The following is a 10611-nucleotide window of genomic DNA, read 5'->3' as shown; positions in this document are numbered from 1 at the left end:
AATGGATGTGAGTCTCAGTGAACTCCGGGAGTTGGTGATGGACAGGGAGGCCTGGCGTGCTGCGATTCATGGGGTCGCAAAGAGTCGGACATGACTGAGTGACTGATCTGATCTGATCTGATCTGATACTATATGTATACATATATACTACTATATACATATACATATATACTACTATGTATAAAATAGATGACTAATGAGAACCTACTGTAAAATAAATATTTTTAAAAAGAAAAGCAAGATGGTAGAAGTAAACCAGAGTCAAAGTTGAAGGAGTCAAAAGTGGATTTGAGCGAGCACAGTGACAGTGGAGAAGGCAAGACAAGGGGCTATTGGTTGGTGGGGGAAGATGTGGGAGGCACACAGCCACCATACATTTATAAATAGGGGATAATAAAGCAGGAAAAAGGGTTCAGTGTTGAATGTCACAAGTACCAGGTGGATGTCTGATGCTCAGGTTGGGGCAGGTAACCCAGCACAGGAGATGTGCAGCCTGAGACTATGGAAGAGCCCATTAAACAACACAGATGGCCAAGGGGGAGGAAGAACAAAAGGGAAGGAGAGCAGGGAAGGGCCAAGCAGAAAGAGGACCAGCAAAGAGGGCATTAGGCACTTAGCCCTGCAGCTGTCCCTGGGTCCCTTGGAGGGCCTTTGATACCAGTGGGCATTTTTTGTTGTTGTTGTTACATCTCAGTGACAACTATATAAAATAAAACAAATTTATCAGTTCAACTCAGTCACTCAGTTGTGTCTGACTCTTTGTGACCCCATGGTCTGCACACCAGGCTTCTCTGTCCTTCACCATCTCCCGGAACTTGCTCAAACTCATGTCCATTGAGTTGGTGATGCCATCCAATCATCTCATCCTCTGTTCTCCCCTTCTCCTCCTGCCTTCAATCTTTCCCAGCATCAGGGTCTTTTCCAATGAGTCAGCTTTTCACATCAGGTGGCCAAAGTATTGGAATTTCAGCTTCAGCATCACTCCTTCCAATGAACACCCAGGACCGATCTCCTTCAGGATGGACTGGTTGGATCTCCTTGCTGACCAAGGGACTCTCAAGAATCTTCTCTAGCACCACAGTTCAAAAGCATCAATTCTTTGGGGCTCAGCTTTCTTTATAGTCCAACTCTCACATCCATACATGACTACTGGAAAAGCCAAAACTTTGACTAGACAGACCTTTGTTGGCAAAGTAATGTCTCTGCTTTTTAATGTGCTGTCTAGGTTGGTCATATCTTTCTTCCAAGGAGCAAGCGTCTTTTAATTTCATGGCTACAGTCACTATCTGCAGTGATTTTGGAGCCCAGAAAAATAGTCTCTCACTGTTTCCATTGTTTCCCCATCTGTTTGCTATGAAGTGATGGGACCAGATGCCATGATCTTCGTTTTCTGAATGTTGAGTTATACGCCAACTTTTCACTCTCCTTTTTCACTTTCATCAAAAGGCTCTTTAGTTCCTCTTCACTTTCTGCCATAAGGGTGGTGTCATCTGCAAATCTGAGGTTATTGATATTTCTCCCAGCAGTCTTGATTTCAGCTTGTGCTTCATCCAGCCCAGCAATTCGCATGATGTACTCTGCATACAAGTTAAATAAGCAGAGTGACAATATACAGCCTTGATGTACTCCTTTCCCAACTTGGAACCAGTCTGTTGTTCCACGTCCAGTTCTAACTGTTGCTTCTGGACCTGCATACAGATTTCTCAGGAGGCAGGTTAGGTGGTCTGGTATTCCTATCTCTTTAAGAATTTTCCACAGTTTGTTGTGATCCACACAGTCAAAGGCTTTGGCATAGTCAATAAAACAGAAGTTGATGTTTCTCTGAAACTCTCTTGCTTTCTCAATGATCCAACAGACGTTCATATAAGTATGTTTAATACAGCCTTAACAACAAGGCAGATCTATATGTTCTGATTACTGCTTTTTAACTTTATGGTCGCTAAAGAAATTTTTATTGCTTAGAAAAGCTGAATATATTTTGTCATTCTGCATAGTCTCCTTGGTTATGAACTAATGCCTTAGCTAAGTACTCTGAGATTTTTTTCTTTCCAAAAATTGTGTATTTCCCATTGGAGAAATCATCATTCCCAGAATGATCTCTTAGAGTTTTTTTCCCCCAATTTGGATGAACTTTGACATTTCAAACTTTTCAGTGTCTACTAGTCATCTACCAGTTCCTGCAGGATCTTCTTACTTGGAAGAGATTTCAAATGAGCGTCTCCAGCTTTGAGCAACCCAGTTTCAGATGTCTCTCCTTTCCTTCACTTACCTGGTATTATATCTGGACATCCACTGGTGGGTTACAGCAAGATGTTATAGACTTAGGTCAGAGAGGACCCAAAACTGCTTTGTAGGGTCATCCTTTGTAGGGTTTTTGTGTTTGTCCCAATAAAAGAGAAATCTTTCACTAGGTCCTTTTTATTGCATTTGCCTATTACATTTGCAATAAGGTTTTTTCCTAGTGTGTTTCATATTCATTTTCTCTGATTTCTTGTTCTTTTTGGAGCCAGCTGCTGAGCCAGATCTTCTCCCATCCTTGGAGTTTTGCACATGGTGGTGGCTTTCCCCTGACATGACTGGGGAGATTCTCACTGACCAGACAGGCACTTCCCCAGGAATTTGTGGGGGAGATGCTGAGGAAAAGATGGTTCCAGAAAATTTCCTGCCCCAAACCTTATACAATTAGTCAGAGAAGTAGACACTTGGAACTTGTCGAACGGACAGACTTGAAATCGAGAAATCCACTGGCCGAAAAGTTGATGTCTGTTCTATGTATACCTGTGGCCTGGCTCAAGAAACCCAAATTGCAGGAGCCTTGAAAGTATTCCTGGCTTTTTGTTCTTGTCATTTGCTGGGCAACTGCCAGTAAGTGTCCCTTTTAAACTAAATTATAGGCTTCTCTGGTGTCTCAGACTGTAAAGAATCGACCTGCCATGTAGGAGACCCAGGTTCAGTCCCTGGGTCGGGAAGATCCCCTGGAGAAGGAAATGGCAACTCAGTCCAGTATTCTTGCCTAGAGAATTCCATGGACAGAGGAGCCTGGCAATCTACAGCCCATGGGGGTCCCAAAGAGTTGGACATGGCTGAGTGACTAATACTTTTACTTAAGCTAAATTGTAGCCGCTACCCTAGTCATGAACTCATCTATGAGACTCCATTTTATAAAAATGCAAGTCATGAGATTTGCCAGCCCCAGACCTTAGTTTAACCCAGGGGTCAAATATTTTCCTGTTTCTCCCTGTTTATCTATGAAAGAGAGGAAAATTTGCCAACCTTGTGTTTGGTTTCATTGGGTCCAAGTCAACTTCACATGCGTGGAAATTATAGTATGGCCTGGCCTCCTAATTCACACAGAGGTAGAAACCACTGCTGTGGATTTATTTACTTCTTTCCACACTTACTCCTTCCAGTGATCTGCAAGCCCTCTTCCATGCCACAGAGGAGTCCAGGCAATCCGCAGAGCTCAGAGGAACAAAACTTGTACAGTTTCCTGTGCTTCTACAGTTTCTCAAGAGACTCTGTTTGTCCTTGTTCCCTTGTCAACAAAGCTGTCCATTATTCATGGATTATAAACCAATCCTGTAAAGAGTAAATTGGGACAACTTGGTATCATTTAAACCAGCAAGGGTGGTAGGAATGGACAGGCAGGTCTGTATAGTCTCATGATCTATTGCCGTGTGGCAATCACCTCGGTACTCACTGACTCACAAGACAAGCTTTCATTCTTGCTCACTAGACCATAGGTCGGTGGGGTGGCTGTTTTGCACTTGGCCATGTTTATGCCTCTGTGGTCAGCTGAATCCAAAGGAGACTCTGCCGGTCTTGGTGGGCTCACCAGGATCTGTCAGGTAACAGTAGGCTGGTCCAGGTGGCTCCGTGGACAGCTGAGCTCTGTTCCACATCGCCTCTCATCCTCCTCCACCAGCCCGAGCTTGCCTAAACAGCTGTGCCCGTACCTCCAGCGATGGATAGAGACACACAGGGTCTCTTGGGCCAAAAATCAGATGCGGCTCAACTTCACTGCCACTGCACGCTCCTGGGCAGGACAAGTCACAGGCCAGCCCAGGTTCCAGGAGTAGGGAAATTGACTTCAACTTTTGACAGGAGGAACTACAAAATCACATGCAGGGTAGGGACGTAAGAAGGAGAGAAGAGTTGAGGACACTGTAGCCATCAGCCTGCTACACTCACTTCTTGGCAGGATTATGGATTCATGCATTTATTCCATCCATAGAGACTGAACACTTCCTACGTGGAAAATATTGGCCTATATCCTGGGATTTCAGGCGTAAGGCTTGTTCTCTAGAGAGAAGCAGAAATCATGCAATAAATTATTACATTACCCACTCAATCGAGTCTTTTTTTATTGAGGTATTGTGGCTAAGCTAGTAAAGGATCCACCTGCAATGCGGGAGACCTGGGTTCGATCCCTGGGTTGGGAAGATCCCCTAGAGAAGGGAAAGGCTACCCGCTCCAGTATTCTGGCCTAGAGAATCCCATGGGCTGTATAGTCCCTGGGGTCACAAAGAGTCGGACACGACTGAGTGCCTTTCACCTCACTTCATTAGTTTCCAGTGTACAGAAAAGTGAATGTTGTACATATATTTGTTTTTCAGACTCTTTTCCAGTATAGGTTATTATAAGATATTGAGTACAGTTCTCTATACTATAATATATATTATATGTTATCACTTGTATTATGTGCTATCATATGTAGCATATATATAATGTATATAATTATGACCCCGATGCTGGGAAAGATTGAAGGCAAGAGGAGAAGGGGACAACAGAAGATGAGATGGCTGGATGGCATCACCACTCAATGGACATGAGTTTGAGCAAGCTTCGGGGAATGGTGAAGGATGGGGAAGGCTGGTGTACTGCAGTCCATAGGGTTGCAAAGAGTCGGACACAACTTAGCGACTGAACAACAGCAACAAGGGTTCCCAAATTTGCCTCTCGGAAATGCACATATTAACCTTTCCCTAAAATGGGAGGAAGGCTTTTTCGTCAACTCCCATGGGAAAATTTTAGGTAATGAGACTTGTTTTGATTAATACCAATATTTCATGGCATATTGCAACAAGCACTGGTTACTCTGGTTGAACAAGTTTGGGAACCACTGATTCTGGGAGGGTCCACCACTCCAGTGGGCTGAGGTAGGAGGAGCTAGGGATTTGAATGACGGCCCCTCCTGTTTTCCTGTTTCCGCAGCTCAAATACCTGTAAATAGGTCAAGTCCGTGTCCTCTTGCTGCAGCCAGGCCATGAAATCCATTTACATCTATTCAAAAGCCTCACTTAATTTCTCTTTCTAATGTTCTACTTTTCATAAGGAATATAGGCTATTTCAGAACAGTCTTAGTAAGGCCGTTTATAAAAGTTGAAGGTTACTAAGTGTCATGAAGGCAGCTAGCCTGGTAATTATAGACTCGATGCAAAGCACTTTAAACAAATTACCCCCAGCCTCCAGCTCCAGCCAGAAACAGCTCTGGGAAACAGAGGGGAGGGTGAGGGGATATTAGGTGAAAAACAGCTGCTGGAATTGAGCATTCCCAACTCCCAGGGTGGAAACAACCTTTGTAGTTAAAATCAGACTCTTCTACCGCATAGGCGAGGATTAAAAGGAAGGAAGAAAAACAGGAAGAAAAGCTTCTTTCCGTGGCCTCCAGAATTTTCCTCTAGTAGCTAAAAGAGGACAGGAAGTAAAAAGAAGCAAAAGCTTCCTCAGGCCCATTGGTCTTAAAGTACCCTGGCACTTGGGGACCCCGGAGCTGCAGTCTGAACAAAACGAGGAGGCGGGGGACGTCCTGGCAGAATCAGAGCTTTGGCTGAGCTCAGCACCCAGCAGTCCTGCAGACTCTCTTCAACTTTAGATGTTTGCTCTTCATTGCTCTGCGTAAAGGCACTGTTTTTAACATTTTAGTTCAAATATTCTAATAAATTGGTATACTTAGATATGGGCTTCCCAGGCAGCTCAGACGGTAAAGAATCTGCCTGCCATGCAGGAGACCTGGGTTCGATCCCTGGGTCAGGAAGATGTCATGGGAGAAGGAAACGGCAACCCACTCCAGTATTCTTGCCTGGGAAATCCCACGGATAGAGAAGCCTGGCGGTCGACAGACTATGGGGTCGCAAAAGAGTCTGACATGACTTAACAGCAACCAGCAACAGTGGCAATACTTAGGTATATTCATAGAAGTAGAAAAACTGATTTATACTGACCCCTATACACTCAGACCACATGAGCCAACTGCTCGCTCTGCTCACAGCTTCTCAAACTCACACAACCTTTCTTCTCTGGCTGCTATCCTACAGTCTCATGGGAAAAGAATTCTCTCTAGAAGCCACCTGTATGAGTTTGCTAGGTCTGTCCTAGCAAAGCACCACAGACAGCAGAAGTGCGTAGTCTCACAGTCTGGAGGCTGGGAGATCGAGGCAGTGGTGGTGAGGTTGGTTCCTTTGAAGGCCATGACCGAGAACCTGTCCCAGGCCCCTCTCCAGCTTCTGGGGGTTTGTGATATGTAGTGTCTTAGTGTCTTTTGGCTTGAGGAGGCATCTCCCTGATCTCTCCCTTGATGGTCTTGTGAGCTTGTCCTTTTGCACATTTCTGTAGGTCTCCAAATTCCCCGTTTAGAAGGATACCAGTTGCCGTGGGTTGGAAGCCCACTGTCCTTCAGTGTCACCCTGCACGTGCGTGCTTGGTCGCTCAGTCATGTCCAACTCTTCAATCCCATGGACTGTAGCCCACGAGGCTCCTCTGTCCATGGGATTTTCCAGGCCAGAATACTGGAGTGGGTTGCCATTTCCTTCTCCAGGGGATCTTCCCCACCCAGGGATTGAACCGAGTCTCCTGCACTAAAGGCGAATGCTTTACCATCTGAGCCACCAGGGAAGCCCCAGGGTCACCCGACCTTCACTAATTATACCTGCAATGATCCTGATGCCAAATAAGGTCACCTTCTGAGGTCCTCAGGGCTAGGAGTCAACAAATGAATTGTGAGGGGACAGAGGTCAACCCATACATCCCCCTCTGAATCTCAGCCTTTCTCCAGTCTCAAGGTCCCCACTTTGGCCATCCAGTCAGGTCCGCTCAGCTGGCATTTATATCAGCTCTAACCTTTACCAGGGAATTTTAGTTCCTGAGCTATTCATAGCCATCCCTGGGCTCCTGCACTTGGCATGGCTCTGTTTGCCCAGCGTGGCTGCCTTTACCATTTGCAGCTGCCTCCACCAGGAAGGGCAAGGGGGCAGGATCTGGACATCTCTCTGGGGATCTCCACACAATGAACTTGACCGACAATGAAAAGGCATGTACAGATCAACAGCGACCATGATTTCCAAGTCTCAGCACTCACAGTAAGCTGTGTGTGTGGTTCAGTAACATCTGCATCCCAGCTTCGGGTTTCAGCGGCTCATCTCGGATCTGAATGCATTTCTCACCTCGCTGCAAAGTGGGGCTGGAGGTCTCCCTCCCTGCCTCAAAGGGTCAGGTCACCTTCGTACCTTCTGATCCAAGCAGGACATCACAGCTGCCTCCCTGGTCCCTGGCCATAACTAATCCCACTTCTCCCTTCTTTGCTGTTTCTGCCAAGTGCCAGCCTCCCTCCTGGATTTCCCTTCCTCTTCTGCTGGCCCCACCATGCTCCACCCCTGACACCTGGGCTCACCTGGAGGTTCGCCTTTTGATTTCCACCTCTGTTCCTCCTGGGAGGATTCAGATCTCCCCTCCTGCATTTGCCTCCCTCACCAGCCCTGTTTTCTGTATGACTCAGTCATCTTAGCCCCCTGCCTCTTGAAATCACTTACTCATACGTCACTCCCACTGGGATTTCCATTTGTGCATTTAAATATCTTTTTTTTCATCCTGAAGAGCATGCTTGATTCAACATTCTCATGCTGCTGCTGCTAAGTCGCTTCAGTTGTGTCCGACTCTGTGCGACCCCATAGACAGCAGCCCACCAGGCTCCCCCGTCCCTGGGATTCTCCAGGCAAGGGTTCTGGAGTGGGTTGCCGTTTCCTTCTCCAATGCATGAAAGGGAAAAGTGAAAGTGAAGTTGCTCAGTCATGCCCGACTCTTAGTGACCTCATGGACTGGAGCCCACCAGGCTCCTCCATCCATGGGATTTTCCAGGCAAGAGTACTGGAGTGGGGTGCCATTGCCTTCTCCGCCACATTCTCATAATTCCAGGCTAATCCCAACAAAAGATGGAGAATTATTTCTTTTTACCAATTAATATGGTAATAAACCCACAAAGAGAAACAATTTGGTGACCGAACAATGACAATAACAAGTAGTAACAAATCGTCCCCCACACTTTGAAATGGAGAAAGGGATTCTGATTGTTTCACAAAAAGTAAGAGGGACACTGCATTTGACCTCCTTTCTGATTTTAAAGCAGCTTCTGCACTTCTCAAGTGTATAAATATTCATATTAATGAAAGAGTGAACACAGCAGGAACGCTACTATTAGAGCACTATGTAAAACCCTATGAAAACACAAAGATTATTGTTTTCCTGTATGGTCTAAACTTTGTATCAGTGAGGTAGGAAATAGTCAATATTTTATTTAACCTTTACTAAAATGTCAGGGAGCTTCCCTGGTGGCTCAGATGGTAGAGAATCTGCCTGTGGTGCCGGAGACCCAGGTTCAATCCCTGGGTTGGGAAGATGCCCTGGAGAAGGGAATGGCTACCCAGTCCTGTATTCTTGCCTGGAGAATCCCATGGACAGAAAAGCCTGGAGAGCCACAGTCCATGGGGTCACAAAGAGTCGTAGACAAATAACACACACACACACACACACACAGCAGTGCCACAGTGCTTAGTTCATACATTATGGAATTTTTCTCTTTCTACCTTTCTCACCCTTCGGCACGTACACACTCATTCAGCCTTTGTCGGTTAAAGCCCATTATGTTCTAGTTACACACTGGTCCCAAATCCTCACATTGGAGGGACTTGGAAAGCACAGAGACAGCATTTTTCCACTGGGCAAACTGTACACACAGTTTCTATCCCCCACAATTTTTGCCTTCCTTGGAAAAATGAAACAAAAGGAATTACAAACAGTGACTAGCTACCTTTAAATTTCTATTGACAAGCCACGTTTTGTTGAATCCCTGTGTTGTACACCTGGAACTAGCATAATATTGTAGATCCATTAAACTTATTAAAGAAAAGGCATATTAATACATAGGAATTTTCTCTTAGTAAATAATTAAGAATACCTACAGACATTGAGGGCTTCCCTGGTGGCTTAGTGGTAAAGAACCCCCCTGCCAATGCAGGAGATGCAGGTTTGATCCCAGGAGAAGGAAATGGCAACCCACTGCAGTATTCTTGCCTGGGAAATTCCATGAACAGAGGAGCTTGGTGGGCTACAGTCCATAGGGTCGCAAAAGAGTCAGACATGACTTAGCAACTAAACAACAACTACACGGGCATTGAGCTTTCAAACCAGCCATCAAGCATTCTTTTATAATATCAAAAGAATGGAAACAACCTAAATATATACTAATTGGAGATTGAGCAAGTGATACTAAATAAACCTGCAAAAAGGAATTCAGTACAACCAATCACATATAGAAGCATGTTATGGAAAGGATGTTTATGGTTCACAAACGAGTATGTATGTAGTGTTGAGAGGGTAACAGGCAGGAAGGCCAGGGCTCTCCAAACAGAGGAAATAGCCTGCAAGTGTCAGACATTTTTATCTCTCTTAAGCGGCAGGAGGAAACAAACGCGATATTTTTTTCCTTCTCTATACAAATTTAAAAGGAGGTTTCTCTTAAAATACTGTGTTGCCATAATGACACCTGGTTTCGCCTGAAGTTAACTATTCTCCTAGAGATAACCAATGCCTTTTTCTTACTGAAACGTTTGTCTTAAGCTATGCTAATGTACTATGCGTTTACCCCGAACTCCGTCTTCAAGTCGGTTCCTCCTCTTGGCTCAGAACCTACTTGACAAACCAGTATGTTATACTCAGATATTGTTCCCCTAATCTATGTAAACAAAACTATTTGTATGGTGATCTGCCCTTCTTCAAGATCCAAGTTAATCATTTTATGGCCCAGGATAAACCATTTGGTGCCAAGATTATCCCAAAATGCATCTTATGGGTGAGGGGCCTGGTGCCATTCTGAGTTTTAAGACATTCCTTTCTTTCATTAACAGACTGCTAGTGACTATATAACATCCAGCTGAAGACTAGCAGGGGGGCACTCTTTCTGCCCCCTTCTGATGCCTAGGAGAAGCTTTCTCTATCTCCTTTATACTTTAATAAAACTTTATTACACAAAAGCTCTGAGCTATCAAGCCTTGTCTCTGGCCCCGGATTGAATTCTTCTCCTCCGGGGGCCAAGAATCCCCGTGTCTTCGCGTGATTCAACAACAACCTTTTAGTGTGAGGCCATTTTTGTGTTAAAACACCCAAGCATACTCCACCACATAACACCCATAAAACAACTGGGTGATCAGCACCCAGAGTGTCAACTGTGACCTCTTCTGGGCAGAAAGATGGATGAGATTGTAGATGATTTTCATCCTTTTGCTTGTCTAGATTTTTCTACAAAATATATATATATATACATATATATATATATATATA

General features: G+C 44.9%; 1 protein-coding gene across 1 annotated transcript in view; it reads left to right on the top strand.

Annotated features, from left to right (window-relative positions):
* ANKH (ANKH inorganic pyrophosphate transport regulator) overlaps positions 1-10611 on the top strand; it is a 170547-nt gene that overhangs the window by 103533 nt on the left and 56403 nt on the right. The gene's annotated exons all lie outside the window — the stretch shown is intronic.

This window comes from Bison bison, unplaced genomic scaffold (assembly GCF_000754665.1).
Source record: "Bison bison bison isolate TAMUID 2011002044 unplaced genomic scaffold, Bison_UMD1.0 scf7180017864440, whole genome shotgun sequence".
Classification (NCBI taxonomy): domain Eukaryota; kingdom Metazoa; phylum Chordata; class Mammalia; order Artiodactyla; family Bovidae; genus Bison; species Bison bison.
The sequence above is the reverse complement of the archived record's forward strand: the minus strand, read 5'-3'. Positions and strand labels throughout refer to the sequence as shown.